Source organism: Protopterus annectens, chromosome 2.part0, assembly GCF_019279795.1.
Source record: "Protopterus annectens isolate FY-2018-M chromosome 2.part0, PAN1.0, whole genome shotgun sequence".
Taxonomy (NCBI): domain Eukaryota; kingdom Metazoa; phylum Chordata; order Ceratodontiformes; family Protopteridae; genus Protopterus; species Protopterus annectens.
The window spans coordinates 496,202,287-496,229,237 of record NC_056728.1 but is presented as its reverse complement, the minus strand read 5'-3'; the positions used below and the strand labels follow the sequence as shown (position 1 = coordinate 496,229,237).

The following is a 26,951-nucleotide window of genomic DNA, read 5'->3' as shown; positions in this document are numbered from 1 at the left end:
CTTAGGGTTTGTTTATGTTTCTTGAAAAGTTTATGGTTTGACGTTATAGGTATAATGTAAGTTTGTCAGTGGTCCTGTGAAATGTATATCTGTTTTACCTTTATATTACACATATTGGTGTAGCTCTCTGGTTTATTGTCTATATTGTTTATTTTTTCATTATTGCTACACATCTGACACACTAGTCCTTAATGTGTGTTCACTGTTTGGATAGTGATGAGATCGGACGCATGTTTTGCTATTACAGTTTCATCTGTCAGTTCTTTGACAGGAAGGCACCATGTGCGCATGTCAAAGGAGTTAGTATGCTGTCTCCACTAAGTTTATGTTGTTTTACTGTCATACGTTTTTTACACTCTTTATTTTTTACTTTTTTAAGCCTCAGTTAGGCTGCTTGGATTACCGAGCGTTAGTCCAGATGATGGTTCTTGATAGACAAGGTACATGTTGGCATTATGTCAACGGAAGTTGCAAATGAACATCCGTTGACAGTTGCATGTTAGAATGGTTTTTGTGCCTGTAAATAGTAGAGGTGAGTAGGTCGACTTTCACATTCGGCCCGTTGTTTGTTGCACTATATCTTCTATACTTTTTTGGACCGGTTTTGACTGCAGGACGATTTTTCATAGCACAGGCTCGAATCCTTGTGATTTTTGATAGAGATTGAACCTGATGGTATTATGTTGGCATAGTTGTTTTAGTATACGCCAACAGATGCATGTTAGTATGTGTTTTTTTGTGTTTACTAATAGCAGATGTGAGTAGGATGTCTTTCATTCTCGGACTGCTGTCCGCTGTATTGTACTGCATTGTAAATATGTTTTTTTTGGATCAGACATGATTGCGGGATACTTTATAGAACATGTTTGCATTCCTGCGACTCTGCTATAGGGATTGTATGTGTTTAGATAGCGACCACAGTATGAGTCGTGTAATACGATCTGAATGCATGTGGAAACTGGAATATGGTTTATTTATATTCTATCCATGTTGTCTTCTATCTTGATCATGTTCTCGCACTATTACTCAGCGTTGTGAGGCAATTGCCCTAGTTGGCTTATGTTGTTACAGCGACAGGCTTCGCTGCTTCTTTTAAATGTTGTCTGCTTAATGTAGTTGTGTTTTAACTTTTAAACTGTTTTTAAAATGTTTTTAGTTTATTTCAGCACTGTCTCTTTAAACAGACTATGGAGGGAAAGTTTATGTGATAGCAATTATTCTATTATTGTTTAATTTATTAGTTTGAGCGCCAAAAGCTTTTTGTATATAAGCGTGCTTTTTTCAATGTTTTATTACACCTGAAGAAGCGTAGTATAGCTACGTGAAAGCGCTTGTGTGTTTTTGTTCTCAATAAAGAAGCTTTTATCTCCAGTGACTATTTCCGTGTGGTGACTCCAGTGGATCTTTTGCTACTAAAGAAATAGTATCTATATGAAAGGAAGATAGTAACAATGAGCTTATACAATTAAACACAATGAGTTACTGGTACCAACAAAGAAAAATATGGAAATACTACTCTGTTACCTGTTATGTGTCAGAAGCAAGCAATATTGCCTGAGAGGCTGTGTTATTCTATAAATAACTCCCACCCAGGGAGTGTGATATCAGGCCTCTATTCCCATGGAAGGACATTATTTGCACAAAAACACACACCCTGGAGAGCATTATTGCACTTAGAGAATGTGTGACACATGTATCTATATATATATATATATATATATATATATATATATATATATATATGTGTGTGTGTGTGTGTGTGTGTGTGTGTGTGTGTATGTATGTGAGTGTGTATGTATGTATGTATATATATATATATATATATATATATATATATATATATATATATATATATATATACACACATATACACACACACACACACACGCATATATATTTTTTTATGTAAAATATTCTCTCCACCTAATATTTCAAACAAGAGCAAATCATTGGGGTTGAAGCTATTAAATCATGAGTTACATTTGAGTTTCAGACTTTTGTATTTTTCAGAAAATGCATGTTAACTTAATTACTGTCATTGTAGCAACTTTCTAATTTTATAAGAGCAATATTTAAAATCTGTCCCTATTTTTGTGCATTTGCCCAAACTATTTTAAACTTTGTCCACATTTCTTGAGCTAAAAGGTTAAGAGGTATGAATACCTCTTAACTGTAAATGACTTACATCCAGTACTCAGTCTCTCACTCGCTCTGTCTCTCACAAACACAGCAGTTCTGCTTTCATGCACGCAGGCACCCAAACATTCACACATGGAGGCAGAAACATAAACACATACCCACACACTTTTATATTTTCTTTTTATCTATCCGTTTGTTTTTATTTTCACTTGCTAAACAGCAAAAGCACTGTTTAGCGAATGTAAAACAATGCCGGCCATTAGCTCCACTGCAGCTTAATATGCTGCCATAGAGCAGCAAACTCATGTTTCAGTGGGTATTACCTGTATATTAATATCCTGCTGGAGAATCTTTATTCTCCAATCAGGGTTGCAATATACAGATTGCCCACTCTCTTATACAAAATATCATTCATGTATTACCATCTTGCCATGTTGCTATTTCAGTAAATTGGATGCTGTTGTTGTAGTTTTGTTGTAAGTGCCAGTACTGCTACCATCCCATATGGGTAGTTGCAGGAGTGTGTACCCACTGCAAAAAATAATTGTTTCATAGCATTTGGTGATTTCTGTTTGTACAATGCATTAAGGTGCTGTTCTTTTGTAATTTAGATATACTAGTTACAATGTTTTGCATCTTAACTAAGGGAGATACAAATGAATTTTAAGCTTAATATATAACAACAGAATAGCCATGTAGAAAACTGATAACAGCAGGTTAGCACTGAAGACAACCTTTTGTGGGGAGGAACTGCTCTTGTAGACATTTTTAAAGTGGAATAAGTGTTCCACTACTTTTAATGGAAGAGCCTAAGGTTTTCCAATATGGTGGATGGAAATGACTTGGTGATTTACCACCAGTTCTGTAGTGTGTCACAGGGTTATGGAGAAATTTTGCTTGGAAAAATCAAATCCCTCCTCAGCTTATATCAGGACATGTGGATGGACAAATGAGGACAGTTGCTAACAATAAAGAAGTTTAAAAGGAAATAAATTATGTGTGTGTGTGTGTGTGTCATAAGAAATAGACAAGACTATAGAGATGTCTATATCATCACCTGTATGCAGCACTTCAGTAACAGTACAAAAGTACTGGGTGCAGCTTATAAGGCCATAAAGAAGAAAGGAATTTAGGCTGTCATTATCAAAACAGTGAGTGAAACTGAAGAGTTAAGGTATTAGACCTTAGAAAGTTGAAAATATATACAGCAGAACAGAAGGGAAATGATGGGATATAATTCAAAATGTCTTACAGTGTTTAAGAAAAGTTGGAAGGTTAGGGATGTAAAGAAGAACAGGCAGGACAGATGGGAGGAAGAGGATTTAAGTAAATGCTGAAAGTGGACTTTCAACCAATACTTGAGGAAATATTACTTCAGAGAGAGAATGGTAGTGCCCTGAGGTAAATATGTGATGTAAGTTATTAACTGAGATGCTTGAGGAAAGGGTAATTAAAGGATAGAGCAAGGGTGGGGCTTCCCTATCCTTGGCTGAGTGTGAAATGAGCAAGGCAGCGATTCACTGGGTATACTTCCTTGAGTTGCAGCTCATTATCCAGTGCTGCCATTGAAAATCACTTCCATTGTAGTTTCTATTATTGCTCCAATAGTGATTCAGAGTTTTGAAGCTTTTCAGTTTTCTTTGTTTTTGTATTATTGTGACATTAGTACATATACATGTTAATCACTGACTTTCTTCCTTCTACCATCATTCAATTTTTTTTTTACAATTATTCACAGTTATAAGTATGAAAACCACCAAAATGAAGGATGTAGGCTCAAGCAATCTGTTCACTTCACATACCTGATATTTTATAGATTTATTTAGTTCATTCTGTTTATTATGATTTTTAAAGCATAAGTGCAAGAAAATATATATATTTTTTTTCAGAAGATTACTATCATACTGCTATTCGAAACTTTATACTGAAAAAAAAGTCCCAGCTATGCACATTCAAAACCATCAGTGGTGATAATCCAGCATCAGGACATCTGCTCTTTATAAAGAAGCTGAATTTGCAGTTTTAGGCATATTCCTGGTATACCATTGTGATAGCAGTTCTGCTCAAGGAAAGAGTTATACTGACTGTTTATACAGACCAAAGTTTTGGGGTAAATAAAGGTTGCTGGACAAGCTGTGTGATGCCTTAGCATCCCGTGTTCAGGAGGTTATTGTATTTCCTGAGGCACAATCCTGGCTGACAGCATTTGTTTGACACTGTTTTACAGGATGTGATGATAATGTCCTTATTGTCTGCAGCTTTGCAGGTGTATGTCAGCCAGATGTATGGTGGCACAGTGAGACTATGTTATCCAGATGTATGGGGTACAGTGAGAATATGTTAGCCAGATGTATGGGGTACACTGAGAAAATGTTAGCCAGATGTACACACCTATGAACCTATGGGGAGAACATACAAACTTCACCAAGCTCCACACAGACAGTGAGCAAAACTCAGGAATAAACCTAGATCCATGAGACAGAAATCTAAAATAATGGATTTGCGCTTTTCTGATGCATATGAGTCATACCTCTCAATCTCTTTGCATAAGAAATCTGAACAAAGCCAAAAAATGGGGGGACAAAGGCCCAAAAATAGGGACAGATTTTAAATATTACTTTTATAAACTTACAGAGTTGCTAGAATAAAAAAAAATTGTGTTAGTATGCATTTTCTGAAAGATGAAGACTGAAACTCAAATCTGTCATTACTAAGTGACTTCAATTTTCAATGATTCGCTAGAAAAAAACTCACAAATGTCACAAGGTACAGTTCAAAAATCATCATCATCTTCTTTCGGCTGTTCCCGTTCAAAAATATGAGGCAGAAATCCGGGCATTTAAGAGGTTTGATACAGTTATGCAACTGTATGTTTTTTTAACAAAGCCAATATACAAGTAAACTCTTCTAGCTCCACGACAATTCCAGTGAACTCATTTTGAACTTGTTTTCTGTTATAAATTTCAAAAACTGCCTAAACAAAAATATCACACATAACATCTCCTTACACTAGCGTTTCTTTCTGTTCCACCAGCTCTAGAAATTATAGTACAGGAAGTGATATTGCAAGTGAACTCGGGTAACCTCCAAATAGCAGGAAGTGATTATTTTGCTAGGAAACTGTGTGAATTTTCTTGTGTATTGCATTGCTTGTCAATAATAGTGCGTGCCTAGTGGATTAATTTGAATTTTCAAGGAACAAAGCAGCCTGTTAGTGCTATAAGGTATTTTCCATTTCTGCAACTCCTCATATGTACAGATTTGTTAAATGATGTTCCTTGTTTCCTGGTATGTTTCTGATGTGATAGAAAAAATGCCATGCAAGTCTGCTGACGCTATTTGCAGTGTGCACAGCTAGGAGCACAGCTGTACTGGATTTACATTCAATTCATCCAGGGTCTGAAGTATTTTCTATTTCTGTCCTGTAGGAAAGCTTTTGTATTCTAGCTTAGTATTTTTAAAGACGTGCGTAAGAATTAATTTGTTTGCAACTGAGTGAGTCAGCTTTCCGATGAATTTGCGGGTTTCTGCTTCAGTATTTGACTCTGCTGAAAATTTACGTTCTGTCTGGATAACATTCCTTTGATGTAACTCAAGACTTAACATGGTTGCATGCTTATAATTTTAGCAAGCCAAAATAAAACCGGTGCAGGAGTTGTTAGTGAAAAGCACTAGTTGTTTTTCTTTTTCTAGATTTGGTTATAGTGTGAAGCTGAGCTTTTGTATAGGCCTAATCATCAGAGGGGCTGCAGAAAGCATGTTTCTATTTTTTTCTTTTGTTTTCAGAGTGGCTCACAGTTCTTATATCTTTATTGCAGATTTGTGCAATTTGTGTTTTAGGAGAACAATGTTTTATTTAATAAAAAGCAAACTAAACTGAAAACTGTAGAGAGGCTGTAGTGGTGTTATCATTGTAAAATGCTTTCTGATGCCTACAGAGGAAGTATGTCATTTTAGTAGGAACTAGACTGAAATGTTTCTCTCAGTGTAACTATCTCCAGTTAAGGCATTAATTATTTATTTTTTTGGTAGTCTTTTGTTATATTTGCTGAGAAATCTGAAGGAAGAGGGTTGAAATCTATGCATCATCTGCTGTGTTCCCATAAGGCTCTTCATGTTTTTGTAATCATCTTTGGGAAGAAAGTGTTCCAAAAATAGCCCATAAGAAGTTTTCTATGTATTGCACAGGGTTGCAGATGCCTAGGATCTTTGTTGGAACCCAGTGTCTGAAACATGTTATTGATTTCTGAGCTGGCAGTATAACAACCATAGGGTTTTAAGAAAAATGATTTATGAACCAGAAAGGGTTTCAAGTCCCATGTCCTCCTTCTGTGTGGTGCATGAATCAGTTGTGACATAGACAAACATATGTTTATATAAAAGTAATCAAACCATATTAACAGGTTCACCTTTACAAACATTATGTACCACATACATTAATCCGCGGTGGTGTAGCGGTAGCGTTGTTGCCTCACAGCAAGAGGTTCTTCCGTTCGATTCTCGGCTGGAGTGCCTTCTGTGTGGAGTCTGCATGTCCTCCCGGCGGTTGGGTGGGCGTTCGAAAGACATGTGTAAATGGGCGTGCCTTCGTTGAAGGTTGGACACCGAGCTGGCGCCTCGGCGTTCGTGAAAATCTACTGCCAGTCATTAGCGGACCGGAGTTCCGCTGTGGCGACCCCTAACTGGGAAAAGCCGAAAGACAAACAACAACATGTATCACATACATTGTTACATATCCTGTAATCTAGGTGACATTACATTAATTGTTCAATTCTTGCCTTCTCTTAAACCTCATAGATCAGTAATTTTTGTTTTCCTTTGCATATGGACTTTTATGATACGTGTCAAGTTTTAAGCGGAAGACATCTGGACAAAGGCTGAAATAATGGGGAGGACAAAGGCCCAAAACTAGGGAGAGATTTAACATATTGCTCTTACATACTTAGAAAGTTGCTGGAATAACAGGATTTGTGTTAGCGTGCATTTTGTGAAGGATATGAGGTCTGAAGTTGAAATGTATGCCATTATTTAGTGAACTTCAGTCCTCCAGTGATTTGCGAGACAAACACAATTTTTATGAGGTACAGACCAAAAATATGAGGCAAACCTCCGGACAATTGAGCAGTATGGCTTTTATGTATTCTGAACTTTGTATAATTACCAGAAATAACCTCATGCACACATAAATACTTGAGTGGAGTTGTTCTGATGGATTCCTGGGATCAGTTTGATGGTGTTTTGCACTATATTTGCAGTGAATTTACAGTGAAGGTTAGAAGGATAAGGCTGCTTCAGTTTTACTAAAGTACATGGGCCACTTTGCCTGCACTGTTTGTCATTCACATTGTAAAAGAGTAGGTTTACAAATTTCCTGTTGCTGTATGCTGTATTTTCTGAGTTGGGTTATATGCTGTTTTAGCTGCAGTGTGAAATTATCTTTTTTTAGTTGTTTTATTGGCTCATTGCTGGATAGCTGATTTTGGTTCATCCTAGTAGACCTATGTTCTGTTTTCAAGAAATATCCAAGATGTTTTTGAAAAGTGTCATGGTATCTTTAAAAGCCACCTGAACTGCCACCAGCTTAGGCAAATGAGGCATTGGTTTAACATCTGATATGAAGGATGGCACCTCAGGAGTGCAGTACCCATCAGCCAATTATCTTGTCATTCAATAATTCTTGTCTGTATTTGGTTTAGTACTGTGTCATATAATGTAGCATACAGAAAACATTCTAAAACAAGCATGTTTGGGTGTAAGTACTGTCCAGTGCTTGGTGTAAGATTTTCCACAGTTCATCAACACATTGTTGGAGCATCTTAAAAATGTCACTTCATCAAATACCGCATCCAAGCAGGGGATGGGTTGGAGTAGTTGAAGCAATATGGGTTGTGTTACTCTCTTACATCACAAAGTTTGTTGTAGCATAATTGTTGTTGTGTCTTTTGGCTTTTCCCAGTTAGGGGTCGCCACAGCAGAACTCCGGTCCGCTAATGATTGGCAATAGAAATAAAATTATTAGAGGAGGACAGAAATGAAAAGTGTGGCTTGGGCAGGCAGATTGGAAATCCTGATATGGCAGGTTTCTGTGTCTGAATTTCCATCAGATAAGATTCTGAGCATAAATGTTTAGTGTAGCTTGGCCACTTTTCGGTTATGACCCACTCAGGATTATAAATGGGATCTTGACATGCTGGGTGCAGTCCTGTTTCGAAGGGACATGACTAGCAAGAAATAGTGGTCATGATAAGGTCCATTGTGAAGGGAGAAGTAGAAGTAAATACAGTACAGGATGTGAAGGAGAGACAAATGGTCTGATGGCACAAAATGACTTTTGGACCATCTAGTCTTTTGTATTTCCCTACCAATTGGATAAGATGCAGATCAAATGTAAGCAAATATGTCTCTTCCTTCCTTCCTTCCTGCATTACAATTACTTTGTGACCAGCCAATGAATTGTTAAGCACTAGACTATTTCACTTTTCCTATTTCTTAAGAATACTGATCAGTCATGAGTACCCGTTTACTGTGAAACAGATTTAAACATGGAGTGTGTTTTGTGTGTATGGATATATTTTGACCAGTGATACTGACATATTTATTTCTAGGCCCCCCCCCCCAGAAAAAAGGAGATATTAAAGGGTCTATATTATATTATCGCATGCTTACAAAAGCGAACTATAATTAATCGACCCCATGTAAGCGAAAGCTTACAACATTGAAACCTCAGAACAACGATTTTTTTCCAAGCGAAAAAAATCGCTGTTCCAAAATAATCACCCCCCGCACCCCCTACATAAATATACCAACTCCGAAATCGCACTACAGTGTCAAAAACAACAAAGTAACAAAAGTGGACAAGCGAATTCTTTCCCAGGGAAAGAATTAGCTGAAAAGCCGCTTTGCTATTTTGCCTTTTCGCTCTTTTCGGTTCGATCGAGACGCATTCAACAAACTGCATCTGCGATCTTGTAATAGGGAACCATATTAAAGACTAGATAAGGTTAGTGGCTTCTAAAATATTAAATGTTTACATTTCATGGAGAACAGAAGTGTCAAACTAAATTATGGTGTGATTACCTTGACAGCTAATAATTTATAGGTTTAGCATGTAACAAATGATACTTTAGACAGATCTGCAAAAAAACAACATTTCCTGGTAATAGAAAAGGCTGAAGCTCCACTCTAACCACCAAATTGGTGACCTAGAATAGGATGTATTTGGTTAAAAAAGTGTAGGGGTATCTTATTCTTCCATGAGCACAACAATAAAACACGAGAGACTTCGCAATTTCTGTGGCTAATCCATCCATAACTCCTTTTTCCCATTTTTGCACATGGGGTCAGGGTGTTATGTCAACAGTGACAATCTAGAGCCAAGGTTTACACCGCTAGCTCTGCTGTGGTAGTTCTTCCATACCCCACACTTGTATGCACATTCACACCTATGACCAGTTTAAAGTGCCCAATACACCTACTGCATGTCTTTGGAATGTGGGAGGAAACCCACTTCAACACAGAGAGGACATGTAGACTCTGCACAGAAGACATCCCAGCTGAGAATTGAACCAGGGAACTTCTTGCTGTGAGGCAACAACACTGTCCACTACACCACTGTGGCTAATAGAAACCATTAAAATATTTTCTGGATCTCGTCCTTCTGTAACCCCTAAGTAATATTACTGGTTATGATGAGTTGTTTTTTTCGTAGTTAATGCAATCACCCCTCCTCCCATAATGTTAGGAAAATAATATGGTAAACCTGAAGTAAGGCACACACGGAGCTCATCAAAATGGACAACTGCTTCAATGAACAAGCACAAAAACAATCCACAGCAAGCTAAATCACAGCAGCACAGCACAGCAAACGAAATTGCAAAGCACAAGCAACAGCACAATAACGCTGTAAAGTTAATCCACATACGTTTTCGTCAAAATAACTTCATCAGATACCTAACCTCTCTTCCTTTGGTGAATAATTAAACTAATCTAATTCAAATGAACCAATGAGTGAACAAATTCAATTACACATGCAAAATGCTTTAAAACACATGTACCTTAAAGGTGAATGAATCTAAAAGTTAAAACCAAAAGTATATATAATAAATAGATATAATACATAGATATGTATATATATTTTGTTATATAAAATGCTTCAAAGATAAACCTTAGTTAAAATTGCTTTGTTAAATATAAGTATTACCAGCACAAACCTGAAATGCTTCTAAAAATGTTTTTTCAAAAGCAGAAGCTAAATTGAATCCAAAATACAATGAAATAGTACCATCTTGTGGAAAATAAATTAAATGCATGTTCATCTTGTTAAATGATAAATACATATATTATTATTAAAATAAACCATAAAATGCTTGCATATATAATATTATTTAAAATATAAATATTATAATAATAACATACAAAAATTTAGCTGATCTCAAGTTAGCACAGGTTTCAAGGATAACATTTCATTTAAGCCAGGGGCAGAACTTGCATCAAGAATAATTTGCCAATATAGCTCCCTATATTCCAACCGAATCTCCCAAGGCCCTCCCCTGGGGTCTCGTGGGACTACTTCTCTGACAAAAAACTGAACTTTGCCACAATTGTTTTGATGTTTAAACAGAGCATTATTATCTTTTCTTTTCCTTATCGCATGTAAACGCTCGTAAATTCCTGCCTCAATTTCCTCTCGGTCTTGCCGATGTAAAAAGAGTCACAGATTTCACATGTAGCAATATAAATCACTCCTGTGGTATTACAGTTGGCAAAACCTTGAGTAGTAATATACTTGTTCCTCTTTTTCAAAAGAATAGAATCACCTTCCATGATGTTAATGCAATATGGGCAATGCCCGCATTTTCGTGTCCCTTTTTTGTTATTATTATTAGTGGGGTTAAGGAAGTTTGTCTCTTCTAATATATTCTTGATGTTACGTCCCTTCCTATATACACATTTAAATGGATTTTCAAAGATATGATTTAAATCAGACAAACTAGCATATTTTTTCCATTCTTTACTAAGAATACTTCTCACCAGGTTACTCTCCCCGTCAAATTTATTAAGAGTATGTTTGAAGCAAGGGGGTACCCGATAGATCTCAAGGTTTTGCCAACTGTAATACCACAGGTGTGATTTATATTGCTACATGTGAAGTCTGTGACTCTTTTTACGTTGGCAAGACCGAGAGGAAATTGAGGCAGCGAATTTACGAGAGTTTATATGAGATAAGGGAAAGAAAACATAATAATGCTCTGTTTAAACATCAAAACAATTGTGGCAAAGCTAAATCTCAGTTTTTTGTCATAGAAGTAGTCCCATGAGACCCCAGGGGAGGGCCTTGGGAGACTCGGTTGGAATATAGGGAGCTATATTGGCAAATTATTCTTGATGCAAGTTCTGCCCCTGGTTTAAATGAAATGTTATCCTTGAAACCTGTGCTGAAATTGAGATCAGCTAAATTATAGTATGTTATTATTATAATATTTATATTTTTAAATAATTTTATATATTATATATGCAAGCATTCTATGGTTTATTTTAATAATGATATATGTATTTATCATTTAATAAGATGAACATGCATTTAATTTAATTTCCACAAGATGGTACTATTTCATTGTATTTTGGATTCAATTTAGCTTCTGCTTTTGAAAAAACATTTTTAGAAGCATTTCAGGTTTGTGCTGGTAATACTTATATTTAACAAAGCAATTTTAACTAAGGTTTATGTTTGAAGCATTTTATATAACAAAATATATATACATATCTATTATATCTATTTATTATATATACTTTTGGTTTTAACTTTTAGATTCATTCACCTTTAAGGTACATTTGTTTTAATGCATTTTGCATGTGTAATTGAATTTGTTCACTCATTGGTTCATTTGAATTATATTAGTTTATTTATTCACCAAAGGAAGAGAGGTTAGGTATCTGATGAAGTTATTGTGACGAAAACGTACGTGGATTAACTTTACAGCATTATTGTGCTGTTGCTTGTGCTTTGCAATTTCGTTTGCTGTGCTGTGCTGCTGTGATTTAGTTTGCTGTGGATTGTTTTTGTGCTTGTTCATTAAAGCAGTTGTCCAATTTGCTGAGCTCCGTGTGTGCCTTACTTCAGGTTTACCAGTTTTTATCTTGGGCACTCGGACCACTGGTTTGGTTTATAGGAAAATAATATATTTTAAGATTCCACCAAAGCATTTGTATTTAAAGTCCTTATGACTGTGTTAACCTGGAGTCATACATGTAATGCAGCTTAATTCAGCTGTAGAGAAAGTAAGCAGTAATACAATGAACAGTTAAGTATGGGTCACATTTTACAATACATCTGTAAGTTTTAATTTAGTCAGTAGAAGTGTAAATGAATCTTATCCATGGATGGCAGTGATGACTTTTATAAGGTTTAATGAGCAATTTGCTTTTCTATTTATCAAAAGTAACATACCTGTACATTCATAAAGCCTGCTTTTTGTAAAATTATATCATTGGGCATGGAAGCTTCAACTCTTCTTGTTGGCAACACTGACTTATTTTGTCGCTTTCTGATTTAGGATTATCAGCTTTTGACTTCCAGTTATAGGAAAGCAGCTTTAGTCACTGATGACTTTTATAGCTGTTAAATTACCAGCACTGATACAGAAATACACCCCCTCTCAAAACAAACACGTACTGTTGATTGATTTTTAAATGAGCATTAATTCAGACTGGGAAGAGCCAGCAAGGGAAAGGGGCATAAAATGACTTGGCTATCCCGCAGGAAGGTTTGTTTAAATTAAATAACTGGTGTCAAAATCGTGGACTAAAACTAAATGCCAAACAGTGCAATATTGTATCCTTTGGGAAGTCCTCTACCTCAGGGAGCTACCACATTGACGGTCCGTCCCTAAGAGTTGATCCAGTTGTTCGGATTTGGGAATTTATGCGGACAGTGACCTAACTTTTGACCAGCTTTTGTCAGTTGTACAAAAGTTGTTTTGTGGTGCACAGCAAATAAGCAAAGGGACTGTGTCTGAATCTAGAGATGTCATTGTCCCCTTTTACTCGGGCCTCATTAGGCCAGTCATTGAATTTAATTCCTTGTTTGGCTTGTGTCTGTCAAGACATGTGCAACAACTGAAACACTCACAGGGAGACTTTACTAAAAGGATACAAGGCCTAAACAGCCTGTCTTACATGGACCAACTCAAAGCTCTGTCACTATAATCTGTATCCTACTGACTGCTAAGAATTGACCTGTGTCTTGCATACAAGACATCCTTTGACCCATTACTGATGCCATTTGACTTGCTGATGTGCAGAAAATCCATCAGAAATACTCTTGTCTAGGGATCTAAATGTCTTCTGTAACATCAACAGAACAGTTTGTAGAAAAGGTATATCTTGCAGATGATATCACTGCTGTTAAACAGACTCCCCCTATCCACATAAAACAAAGATGTCCTTCTGTATCACTGCTGCAGTATTCCTTAAAGAATGGCTGTCCCGCCCCAAGCAGCCCATCGCTCAGCCAGTATAGATGAGCTTAAAAACGATCTTGTTTGAGCTGCACATCGCACTTATGCTCCCTGTACAGAACATAGGGCATAAAAGGGACGTATGGACGCAACTACTCAGAACTTTTTTGCTGCCAGTTCAAATGCCATCATTGCCAGTGGTTTAAACATTATGCTGCTGCACTGAATATTTAGCAACATCAGATAAGGGCCCCATTGGTGTTATTTTTGTTTTTATTTTTAAATTTACTTTGTTGATCTTGTATTTTTTTATCACTACCTAGAGTTCATGTCATCCAAGAGGGGAAAATGTCAATGTGGGAGGTAGATTCCCCATAAGGATCATCACAAACAGTGTATTTTTTTTTTGAGCACTTCACACGACCATACCTTTTGTAGTATCTGTAAGGCATTTGTGCCTAAGATGCCAAAAAGCCATTTGCCTTCCCTGACCGTTTATCTTGTAAACCAGTGGCTTAGACAGTTAGCCCAGGGTACCATGGCAGAATCCTTTAACCCTGATATACTCCCGCTAGGTAAGAAGAAGACAAATAACTCTCAGATGGATTCTGTAGCTGTCCAGCCTCCACAAGACATCCCGCTAGAAGCAGGTAGTAGGTCTGTAGGTTGTTCAGTGTTTGTTGGATTTCTTTGCCACAACCCCACTTGAAGTTGAGATGGATCCATCTTTTCACACATCCTCTGAGGCTTTGCAGTAGTGTGCTCTGGACATTTGAGGTGGAACCGCGGTTGATTATATCAGAGAGCCCTAGAGGGATTCTGCAAATATTGGTCAGGGAGGAAGTTCTGGGTTCTCTTTTTGAATCTCGCCAAGGGTCAGAGCCTCCAGTATTTGTTTGGGCTGATGTCCCCTGTAAGAAAAGACAAAAACTGAAGCATGTTTCAGTCTGTCCTATGGATCCTCGAAGGGAATGGTAGGAGTTTACTCGAGGCTTGCACTTTGCCTTAATGGCACTGAAGCCTCGTCAACGGGTTTCAGTACCCATTCCTCCTTGGACCTCTACCCCTTCTAAACAGTTTAGGGAACCAGATTCCTCGGATGAGGATTTGCTGTCTGGCGAGGTGTCTTCGTCTTACTTTTCACAGATGTCTTCGCCTTTGGCTTATGGTTCTGATGACGAGGAGTCTGTTAAACTTGAGTCTCCTTTCCAGGAATTGTCCTTTGGGAGTACAATTGCTAGGATGATGGAATTCTTTAAACGGGATTCTTCTCAAGTGTCGGATATTCAGAGAAGATGTTATGAGTTGCTTCAGGTGGATACTCCTAAACCATCGGCAGTTCCACCTGTGTTGGCTGCCTTGTTAGATATTTTTATTGCTGCTTCCAAGTCTCCTGATTCTCAGCCTCCTGCTCCTAAGAAACATGTCATGTACTGTAAGGTTCCTGAGGATTGTCTATTTTATTTAAATGTCCTTCTGCTGATCCTGCTGTGGTGTCAGTCTCTTCCGACAAACCTTCTAAACTTTTGCTTTCAGATAAGGATAGCAGGGCAATGAAGAGGATTGGCAAGAAAGTTTGCACTGCATCTTCTTTGGCCTTTAGGGCTATTAATTTCCAGACCAACATGACCAGGTATACTCTGACCTTGTTTGCTTAGGTTTGTCATATTATATGTGCCCTCCCTGATTCTGATGGAAAATCCTCTGCCTTATCTGTTTTAGGTTCTGCTTGTCAAGTGGCTCACCACTCTATTATGTGTAGCTAAGATGCTACTGATGCCTCTTCTAGTGCTGCGGCTTTTGGATCAGTCATGAGGCATTATTCTTGGCTTTGTCTCTAGTCTCTTCCTGAGGACATTAAGGGCAAGTTGTTGCATGTTCCTTTAGATAACAGAATACCATATACTCAGAAAAACACGGTATTGGAAGATAATTTGGTCAAATAATTTAAAAACAATCAATAAAGCTGTGGCAATTCCCGATTAATCACAAGTCTCCGTGCACTACAGATACAAACACTAAACTTCGTGAAAATGTTCAAGTTTAATATAACTTAAAACCAACACAATGAATAACATTCAGGTTAAGCACTTTCATGTACAACATTGGACATCTTCAGAACCATGAATTAAAAAAACAAGTAAATCTTAAATCTAAAACGGAACTGGCACACCTACTCACCTAACCAATCAAATCTCGTATTACAGGCCGAGCCCTCACTTGTCAAGCTGAAGCTAAAAACAGAATTGTGCTTCATCTTGCAATAACCAGTGATGCTTTATAAACTCGGTTATTTTAAAATTGTTGACATTAATCAAACATAAAAATAATAAAGAAAATAAATCAGACCTTAAACCTTGTAGGCTCTCTTCTTTAACTCACTTACAATAGATATCACATCATTAAGCCCATGTGAGTTTGCAGCTGCTAATTTAAATTGCCAGCATATTTCCCTATGCAGGAGTCTATTCTCCCAATTGCCATTGTACGGACAGACTTGAATTTGTTCTAACACACAAAATAAGAACTTGTTAAAAAAGATACCTGCCTCATAAATTATACAATCCTTTGTAATTATAAAATATGCATTATATACATATATGGAAAACGCATGTTAAAAGATGGACTTTGTCATCCGGCTGCCCTTTTAGATCCTTTTATTGCTCAGAACAATCTACATTCTATGTGATTTATTTTGTAAGAGAGCTCATATCTTCCTATTTTTTTTGTCCGAGTTCGTTTTGAATGTAGTTAGCCTTTTGATAGTTTAGTTGTAATATATGTCAATATGATGTATATTGCTTTACTTTACAATGAGCATTTTAAAATGAACCTTATCTGTATACAAAGCATGTCATAGGACTATTTACTTCAAAATAATGCTTTTAAAAGCATTCAAAGAGGCTTTAAGCCTGACAAAGTCTGTTGTATCATTTTTAAGGGTGTTGTATAACTTATTGAAGATTACTGTGTTGAAGCCAGGTACTCCAGCATCACGTAGCTCAAGTAGCCTGCTGCTTGCCTCTTGCTCATACTGGAATATGAGTTCTGGCAAGCAGAGCTTACCTAACCACATTACTCGAGTTGGTTGTGGTGAAGGGGTGGGAGGGTAAATGAGGGCAGTGGTCAGAAAGAGTTTTACAGCTAGGGAGTGAAAATGAGATTTTAGGTTTAGGGAGGGAGACTTATGGTTAGGGAACAGGAGAGAGATTTTAGGTAGGGGGGTTTGGGGTTGGAGTTGGGGTTCTGGTAGTGCTATGCAGTTTTGTAGAATAGGGTGTTACGAGGTCTAAGTAATTACGGCAGATTGAGTAAGTGGTAGGTAGAGCACATGCCTTTTCAACCAAGTGACAGTGAGCAAGTGTATTGGGAGCATTTGTAGTAGACACGTTTAACTCTGATCTCTGGAAGTCTTGATTATCCCATTTCTTACAGTGTCTATTTGCAACAGAAGCAGCTGCAACAATTCTGTTTTTTCTTTTTACTGTTAACTCTGATGTATTTCTCTATATACAAATGTCAGTGACTCCTGTACAGCTTTTAATCTACCCTGTAAACCTCACATGTCCTTGGCTTGGATACTTGAGCAACTACATCAGCATCAGGCTAATGACATTCCTGATGTTTGTATTCTGACTTCTATCTCCAGCATGTGAATCTGTTAGTCTAAAATCTGACACTGTAATATTACATAGATTTGTAGATTATTAGTAGGTTAATGACCCGGAGGGGAGGCCTTTCTAAGCCTAGCCAAGTTTTTTTCTGAAAGAATAATGATGTCCTGTATCCAAATATAAATGTCTGGCCTTCAGCGTTCTAAGCTACCTCTGTCCATAAGGGACATGGGTGCCAGGCCCAGTGTAAATTTCCTATTCCCCATCCACTGGTCTAGGTTGCTCTTAAAATTGAGTAATAGACAAACTCAGCTTCACATGGATGAAAGCCAGTTCCATAGGAGGGGCAGGGGCATCTGGGGCACACATCTGTCTCTTCAGCATGTTCTTTTAAGTCGCAGTCAAAATTCAAGTCCCTAGATCTTGTATTTCTGGTACTGTTTGACTTATGAATATGGAAGAGATTCATAAGTGTGGGGTTTGCAGATGCCTTGTAAGCCGGGCATAGATCACCCCTCCGCAATTTGTAGGAGACTAAGTAGAGGGAAAGGGCTTTAAGGCACGCTGTGTAAGGCAGGTTTGTTATGCCTTGTATTCTTTTTGTAAGAAACCTCTGCGGTTGCTCTATTTGCTGCATATGCCTAATCGGGTATGTACCAAAGGGAGCACTGTACTCTGATTTGTCTGATAAGGGCAGAATAAAATAGGATATGACCTGTTTGGGCAGAATAAAATAGGATATGACCTGTTTGGACCTAGATGCCATGACCTTACTTATAAGTTGCTCAGTGTAAAAGGATTTCCTCACCTCTGTGGCCAAAGATAAGGAGGGTTGTGTGTCTACCCAAACTCCTTGACTCCGTCACTGGGTCGACTCTTAGGTGGCATATTATCAACACGGTAATTGGCCATTTGACTTTCTAAAGGCTACAATTATGCATTTCTTAGCACTAAGTTTAATACCATGGCTTTGGCACCATTTGCTAGTCTGAGATAGGCCTTCTTGAAGAATGTTATTGACTGCAGGGGAGTCGATGATTACCCCCACCTTGCAATCATCTGCACACTTAAATCAGCCATAAACCTTCAGCAATTGCTTCCACTGCAGAGAAGTAGATACCCAAATGGAGCAGGCCCTGTAACAGGCCCTGGGGGACTCTGCTAGCAACTGGCCTATTGCTGGAGGTGGTCTCACCTATTTTGACCTCCTGTGCTCTGTCATTGAGCCATTTGGCTATCCAGAGGCTAATTTAAAAGGGTTTATACCTTATTTAGTGATCTAGTCTATTATACATGAGTGTAGTATTGTATCAAAAGCCTTGGCCAGGTCGAGGTAAGCTGTGTGCACAGTCTTGCCCTCATCCATTGCTTTGGTGACTCTCTCAAAGATATCCACCTGATTTAGTAGGCATGAGCTTCTTTTAACAAAGCCATATTGTGGTGGGTATGGCATTTGCATGTTACCTATGTCCTCATTTATCACATCGGTGTGATGGCATTACATATGAGGCTGGTCAGACTTATGAACCTGTTTTCCTGGATTGGTGGTTGGTCCTCCTTTATGTGGGAGAATAAATGCAGCCATCTTCCATTCCTTCAGCACAAAACCTGACTGTAGGCTCCAGTTGAAAAATGATTCAGGTGGACCAGAGAGGTCATGTTTCATGGTATTTAGTAAGAATCCCAGGATGCTATTGGGGCCTATTGATGCTTGGAAAGTGCATACATAACCTGTTTCTTAGTAATGGTTGGGGGAATTGTGGTATGCGGTATTTCCTTTGGACTGTCAGGGGTGGGAGTGGGGGGAGAAATGTGAGCTGAACTTGTCAGCCAAAAGGTTGGAAATAGCCTCCGGTTCAGTTTGCCTCTGCTTTTTTTCCCCTCTCCTGCATTTCCTTAATTTGGTTTTGATTTTCAGGCAGGAGTAATATAGTGAAAAAGGTCAATTTGCTTTTTAATCTTCTTCTTTATTATTGCTATTGCTTTTCAAAACAAATCATAAAAATATGTATAAACTACCTGTATGTCCAAACCCAATCCATCTTTGCCTTGCTTTATAACCTTCTGTCCATTAGCAATTAAGCTGGCGAGAGCTGAGACCCTACAGTGGGGTATACCTGTACTCCAGAACTGCAGGATGACAATCCTCATAGCTTTTGCTACTTCCGAGAGTTTTCACTGTTTTGGAGTTCTTTCCAGTTCATAGGTACTTAAGAATCTCACAAGTCAACAGCTTGTTAAGAAGCCAAGCCTTACATTCCTGTGGTAGTTTTTAGCCCTTATACTTTGCATACAAATAACCCAGAGGTATACAGAACAAGAATATGTTGGGACATTTACTACTTTCCCCTATCCACGAGGGGCATGAGTGCTAAACCAGGAGTGAATGTGTGGTTTCCTAACCATTCTTCCAAATTATGCTTGAATAGAGTAAGGTAACCATTTTGCTTTATATGGAGTGGAAACTGTTCTACAGAAGAGATATTCTATGTGATACATGCTATATGTTTACTGTTTTCCATCCATAGATGTAAGTTGTGCTTGAATATGGACAGGGATGAACTTTGTTTTATGTGGATGGAAAGTCTGTTCCATAACAGCAGTATCCACTGTGAGATGTACCTGTCCCTCAGAACTGTTCCGTTGATGTTGCTCCCTAGACAAAGTATTTGTTATGCCATTTGACTTGCTGATGTGTAGTAAATCCATCAGTATTGGGTTAGAGGATGCCTTGTATGCAGACACAGGCCACCTCTTAGCAGTCTGTAGGATACCGACTATAGTGACAGGGCTTTGAGTCTCTCCATGTAGGACATGGTGTTTACACCTTGTATACTTTTAGTAAGGTATCTCTGTGGGTGTTCCTGTTGTTACATGTCTCCTGACAGATACATGCCAAAGGGGGCATTATATTTAATGACAGGTATCTCTGTGGGTGTTCCTGTTGTTACATGTCTCCTGACAGATACATGCCAAAGGGGGCATTATATTTAATGACTGCTGTAATGATGGCTGAGTAAAGGGGGACAATGACATCCCTAGATCTCGACACAGTCCCTTTGTTTACAAGCCATGCAATATTGAAGGGCTTTCTTATAACAGTGGGCACATGTTGTCAAAAGTTAGATCACTGTCCAAATCTTAAACAACTGGGTCAACTCTTAGGGGGTGTATTGTCAATGTGGCAGTTACCTGGGGCAGATGACTTCCCAAGTGGTTAGCTGTGTCATTATTTATTAATTCTACAATGATCCTTTCCATAATGCCCCACTTTTGTGCATAGGAATGACTGTTGCTGTCCTCCATTCATCTAGCATAATATCTGTTTGGTGGCTGATAGTGAATAAATCATATAGGAGGTTGACCAGTTATATTTCAGGCTGACCAGTAGGCAGCCCGCTTTGTTGTCAAGCTCCTAAGAAGTAGTTTTTTGGCCTTAGGTAGTGGGTTGAGGATTTGCTCTTGGGGAAATTTGGGGGTGGGGGAGTATGGATGGAGGTTTGTGATCTGGGAATATAGGAAGGGAGAGTGGGGTGAAGTTTGAACTAAATTTGTCCACTAGTAAACTCACTGGCCATGTCCTCTGGGTCTGAGTATGTGATCTATTTTGCAAAAATATATCCACAGGCTCCCTGATGAATAAACTAAACAAATGGTTTAATGCAACAAGAACAAAATAACAGCTTCAGTAAGCGCTTTTGTCTTCTAACTCCTTTACAAAGACTTCTTCAGACTGAAGTAAACAGCAAAATTCATGTTTAAATATTTTAAAAACCATCACCTGACATAACATCACATGGCCTTACTAAAAACACATGTTCCTAGTGCTTTAACCCTTTCCTTTTCAAATAGTTGACATTCTTCTACATTGTTTAGTCCTGGTGGAAAGCAGGCATTTAGCCTTACTTGCCAGCAGTATTCTAAAAACCCTAGTTCTTCTTCAATATTAATAATATTTGCTTTAATGGATACCATATCAAGTACTACAGATTTAAAGTCTACCTTATATTTGTTTGTTTTATAGTGTTTACATAATGCGTTCCTCTCATCACCTGACTGAATAGCATATTTATGCTCATATATCCTTCCATTTAATTCTCGAGTGGTCCTTCCAACATAATAGGATTTACATTGGCTACAGAAACATAAGTAAACAACATTTTTAGACTTACAACTAAATTGCCGTGGAATTTTAACTTTTGTACCCCCTATTTCTATTTCATTTCCTTGCGTAAAAATGTAAGTGCACATATTACAATTATAACATTTAATCATCCCACATTTTTTGATACTTCTTTCATTTGGCTTGTTCAGTTTTCCCTGCAAATATTTTTTTTTCCTTTTCTTTGTACAAACAGAGGATTATCACCTACCTTTCTAAACACATTATTATTTTTTCTTAGCAGTCCCCAGTTTTTTCTTATCACATTTTTTATAGCCAATGAATCTATGCTGTTTTGAATGGCCATAGAAGTTTTTCTTTTATAAGGGATTTTTTCTTTTCTATCTGGTATTTTTCCCCTCCTCTCTATTCTTTCTTCTAATAATTTATTTACTTGATATTCTGGGTATCCTCGTTTTCTAACTGTATTACAAAAGGAACTAGCTTCTTCTAAAAACTCATCTTCACTGTTTGTAAGCCCACTTATTCTAGACAGTTGTCCCTTTATTATATTTAGCTTATTGTTTTTAGGATGCATACTAGAGTAGTGCAGATACATATTGTTCTGCACCTCATTTTTATATGTATCTGCACTTCTGTGGTATATGAAGTAAAATTATTAGAAGAAAGAATATATAGAATAAAAAATGTATGAAAAAATGAATATACATAAAAAATGTGATAAGAAAAAAACTGGGGACTACTAAGAATAAATAATGTGTTTAGAAAAGTAGGTGATAATCCTCTGTTTGTACAAAGAATAGGAAAAAACTTTAAAAATTATTTGCAGGGAAAACTGAACAAGTCAAATGGAAAACTGAACAAGTCAAATGAAGAAGTAACAGAAAATGTGGGGTGATTAAATGTTATAATTGTAATATGTGCACTTACATTTTCACGGAAGGAAATGAAACTGAAATAGAAATAGGGGGTACAAAAGTTACAATTCCAGGACAATTTAGTTGTAAGTCTAAAAATGTTGTTTACTTATGTTTCTGTAACCAATGTAAATCCTATTATGTTGGAAGGACCACTCGAGAATTAAATAGAAGGATATATGAGCATAAATATACTATTCAGTCAGGTGATGAGAGGAATGCATTATATAAACACTATAAAACAAACAAATGTAAGGTCGACTTTAAATCTGTAGTACTTGATACGGTATCCATTGAAGCAAATATTATTCATATTGAAGAAGAACTAGGTTGGTTAAAATACTGCTGGCAAGTAAGGCTAAATGCCTGCTTTCCACCAGGACTAAACAATAGAGAAGAATTTGTCAGCTGTTTGAAAAGGAAAGGGTTAAAGCACTAGGAATATTTGTTTTTAGTAAGGCCATGTGATGTTATGCCAGGTGATAGTTTTTTAAGATATTTAAACATGAATTTTGCTGTTTACTTCAGCCTGAAGAACTCTTTGTAAAGGATTTAGAAGACGAAAGCGCTTACTGAAGCTGTTATTTTGTTCTTGTTGCATTAAACTATTTGTTTATTCATCTGGGAGCCTGTGGATATATTTTTGCTGATTCTGACTGTTTGTGCTACTTGGCTGCTGTTTGTGAAGATTTATGTGATCTGTTTTACTATTAGCTCTGTGCAGTGCTGAGCATTGTTTTTTGAGATTTGTAGCATAACTAAAGAAGGCTTTGTGTTATCCTTTGCCTGGTGGCTATTTTTACCTGGGTGAGTGTTGGCTGTGCTGTTTGAGGTCCAGAGTTCCTTCTTAAGTTTAGCAAGAATGTTAATTGGCATCTTGAGAGTTAACTCACTGCATGCATATATATGTGTATATATATTATACACATGTGCACGCTCGCACACACACACACAAATGTATATCTAATGTAATTCTTATTTTATTATAGAGCCTGTTTATATTAGGTTTCCACCATAGGGATTAATTTTTAAATTCAGCAATATTTTTACTTCTGGGACAGATGCATCTCTGAAGTTTATTTACATGTGCATATAATTTGGCAGTAAAGGATTCCATGTAAGCAGCTGGGTCACCAAGATGGATGGGGCTTTTGAATTTAGCCAGGTCTTCACTCAGTCTTAGTAGATTAGCCGTGGGATAATCTCTGAATACTGAGGTATTGCAAGATGCTTCCAGCTTCAGTCTTAAGATGAATATGTCTGATCTGTAGCCCTATTTGACCAGAGAGGAAGTTGCAATTGGTGGGGTGTAAAGTTGCCCCATATTAATAAGGACCATATCCTGGATTGTATATACCCTGGTTGGAATGCAGACTAACTGGTCCAAAGAATTTGTAATTATGAAGTCCAGACATTTCTGGACATACATGTTTGCAGATGTATAAGTCTCCTAGTTTAATGGAGAGGTAGTAGAAGTCACTAAAGAGAATGGTGTTTAACCTTAATGTGTAGGGTCTCCTATACTGGTTGAGTAGGAATATGGGCCAAGGAGGGGACATAGAGAGTGTCCTATAGTTAGCTATGATGTGATAAGAGGTTTTGATATTAATACTTTTGACATAGAGGAGCTCCAGGTTGTTATCTTGTCTAACGAGTCTGGAGGTAATTTTTGTTTTAAGAATATGGAGACACAGACACCTTTAGTACCTATATCTAAAGCAGCCGGCTTGAACAAATTATTGGGCTTGAAACCCTGGATTGATGTAAGTGCTCCAGTCTGTCTTTTTATTTATTTATTTATTTATTTATTTATTTATTTATTTTTTAACACCTTTATTGAATTATCACTTGTGACATAGGCATATTTACATTTATATAAAAGTAATCAAATTATGTTAAGTTAAAGTTAACAAACAATATGATTCACATATATTGCTATATATCATATAACCTAAGCGGCTTTACATAAATAATTCAATTCCTGCCTCTTTTTTAAAACAAGAAACATCTTTATTTAACCATCAGTTACAACATAAGCAATCATACACAATCCTAGTTGGAAGCATTTTACATCACAAATCATACTGACACATTCCCAGTTGCAAACATTATGCATCACTTATCTACCCAATCGTTTTCAGTCAAACATTCCCGTTTTTTCCTCTGTAGTTTGCACCTACCCCTTTCTACATTTCTCAGTTTTAGTTCTTTAATTTCTGTTACTATATTCACTACTTCTAGTATAGTTGGTTTAGATTTTGATTTCCAATTTGTAGTAATTGCTTTTTTGGCAGCCACCATAATTAGAGACAGCAAGGCCTTAACATGTCTATGCAATTCCGATTCTGTATCATAGCTCAGAAAAATCATCTGCCTCATCACACCAAAGCTCCAACTGGTGTTGAACCAAATCTTTTTGACTATGCGTACATCAATGTTTTCAAGCCTAAGGAGTGCTTATAGGGAGTGGAGTTTATGTTGAGGGTTGTAGGTTTCAGCAGCAGTATGTTGTCTGGATTCTGTTTTGTTATGCTGGAAGTTGTAGAATACCTCTGTTGCCTTAAAAAGGCTGTATTTGGTGGGCAGTGATTTAGCCAATATATGAAAGCCTTGGGGTGTGTGTGTGTGTGTGTGTGTGGGGGGGATAGGTGCAGGCCATCCCTGGCAAAGCGGTTAAGACTGTTTGCTATGTATATATTGTACCCCTTAGAATGACATCAAAAGCAAAGCCAATTTTTGAAGTCCGATAATCTTGTTTCTATCGCAGCATCATTCTTGGTAATGGTAGAATGCTGCTCAAGGTTAGGTTCATATGCATATTCTGAGAGCTCTGTCATGTATCTCTTAATAAAGTCCAGGAGGGTATATGTCAAGTCATTTACACCCACTTGTATATGTCAAGTCATTTACACCCACGTGCAATGTGTCTGTCATATATGCACTTGTGGTGCATAGGCTTGAGTGCACGTGTGATGTGATGTGATGAATCCTGGCGCCAGATAGGCAACTGTCAGTGACTTTCTTGCAAAGCCAGGTGAGTGGTACATCACTGTGTCTTCCTGTAGAGTCACCTATGATTAGAATATTGGAATGTTTGGGGGTTTGCCTTACATGCTTTTGAACTGAGTCTGTGTGACTCTTAGATGTATGTTTCATGGTGGGTGCTGCCTGTGTTGTGTCTGTGTAGTTACTGTGGGAACTTGTTTCCTACATTACATTTAGGAGGCCTTTGTGACTAAGCAGGTTATGTTTTACATACTCCAGGATATGTAGGCGTGTGTGTTTGGTTTAGTGTGGGGTTGTATGGTGTTGTAGTACTGACAACCCACGTGGCATGTTAGTTATCAATGGGTCTGTGTGAGCACTTTGTCTCCAACAACACTGTATAACTACAGCTCTCACATACTGTGTCATTTTTTTTTAAAGTATATGGTTACCATTTAAACATAAAACACAAACTACATTGTCTTGTGTCAGGATGTTCATTTCAACCAAGCTGGCTATAGAGGTAGTTTGAAAGGGCAAATCTATGGTTCCAGGTGATTACTACAATGGTCTGAAGGGGAGTTATGCTTGTGCTGTTTGTTTGGTAGTGGAGTTAGTGCTGGTTTCAGCACAGCTAGGAAACAAAGATTTGCTCCTTCCCTCACCAGAAGCAAGAGTAGCTCTAATTCTGTACTGCTTCCAGAGAAGTAATATTAGCCCAGATATTTATGGGTCCAGTACCCTTGCTTTAGGCTTCTTTTTGTAAATAATACTGGATAGAACCCACAGCAGTTGAATGTAACAGAATACCAAACTATACAAAGGCCCAAAACTGCAGCCAGACCACTCGGTGAAGTCACATACACATTGTCCAATCAGAGACCAGTAGGAATCAATGCCCCTTTGCTTCCTCACACACCGGAGGCATATCAGTTGCTCACTTGATTATGGAAAGTGTCGCCTGGACATTAAATGTTTGAATTCTCACTCAATTGCAAATCATATAAATTCCAGAATTTTGTATTGTGCAGCATATTAAAATATAACATTAATTAACCCCTGTTGCAAGAATACAGTCTTTAATTTGCTAATCACACTTGTCCTTCTAGAATATTAATGTGCACACAGCTGTCTGTTTTTATATCATTTAGCCTTAGTGCTTTGAAAGTATTTTTCAGAGAAAATATTTTGATGCTGTACTTGTATCTAGTTTGAATTCAGTATTATACCATGACCCCCCCCAAAACGTGCACGCTGATTGGCCAGCGTGCCCGTTGTAAATCGAGTTATACTAATGGAAAAGGTCCGTCGCCGGACTTTTTCCATTAGTATAACTCGTTTTTTTAAAACACTGTCTCGCTATGTTAAATGGGTTTAACATAGCGAGACAGTTTTAAAATAAGCAATGAACATCTCCGTTGCTTATTTTAAAACTGTCTCGCTATGTTAAACTCATTTAACATAGCGAAACTCAAAAAAAAAAAAAGCAACGGAGATCTTGCTTTCTCCGTTGCTTTTGCCCACAGCTCTGATGTACTGCGCAGGCGCGCAGTACATCAGAACTGCCGCGGATGCCAGGCATCTGCGGAAGGGCAGCAAACAGGCATTATACTATGCCATTATTTAAGAAAAGGAATAGTTTCTTTTCTTAAATAATGTCATGGTATAATAGCAATAACCCACTTCTGGGTGTGGGTAATGCTAAATTTACCCACGG

General features: G+C 37.6%; 1 protein-coding gene across 1 annotated transcript in view; it reads left to right on the top strand.

Annotated features, from left to right (window-relative positions):
- Positions 1–5,227: 5,227 nt before the first annotated feature.
- The window catches only part of FBXL3 (F-box and leucine rich repeat protein 3), a 522,035-nt gene continuing 500,311 nt past the window's right edge, over positions 5,228–26,951 (top strand). The window contains exon 1 of the mRNA XM_044060902.1: positions 5,228–5,363. The gene's annotated coding sequence lies outside the window, so the exon portion shown is untranslated. The remainder of the gene's footprint in view (positions 5,364–26,951) is intronic.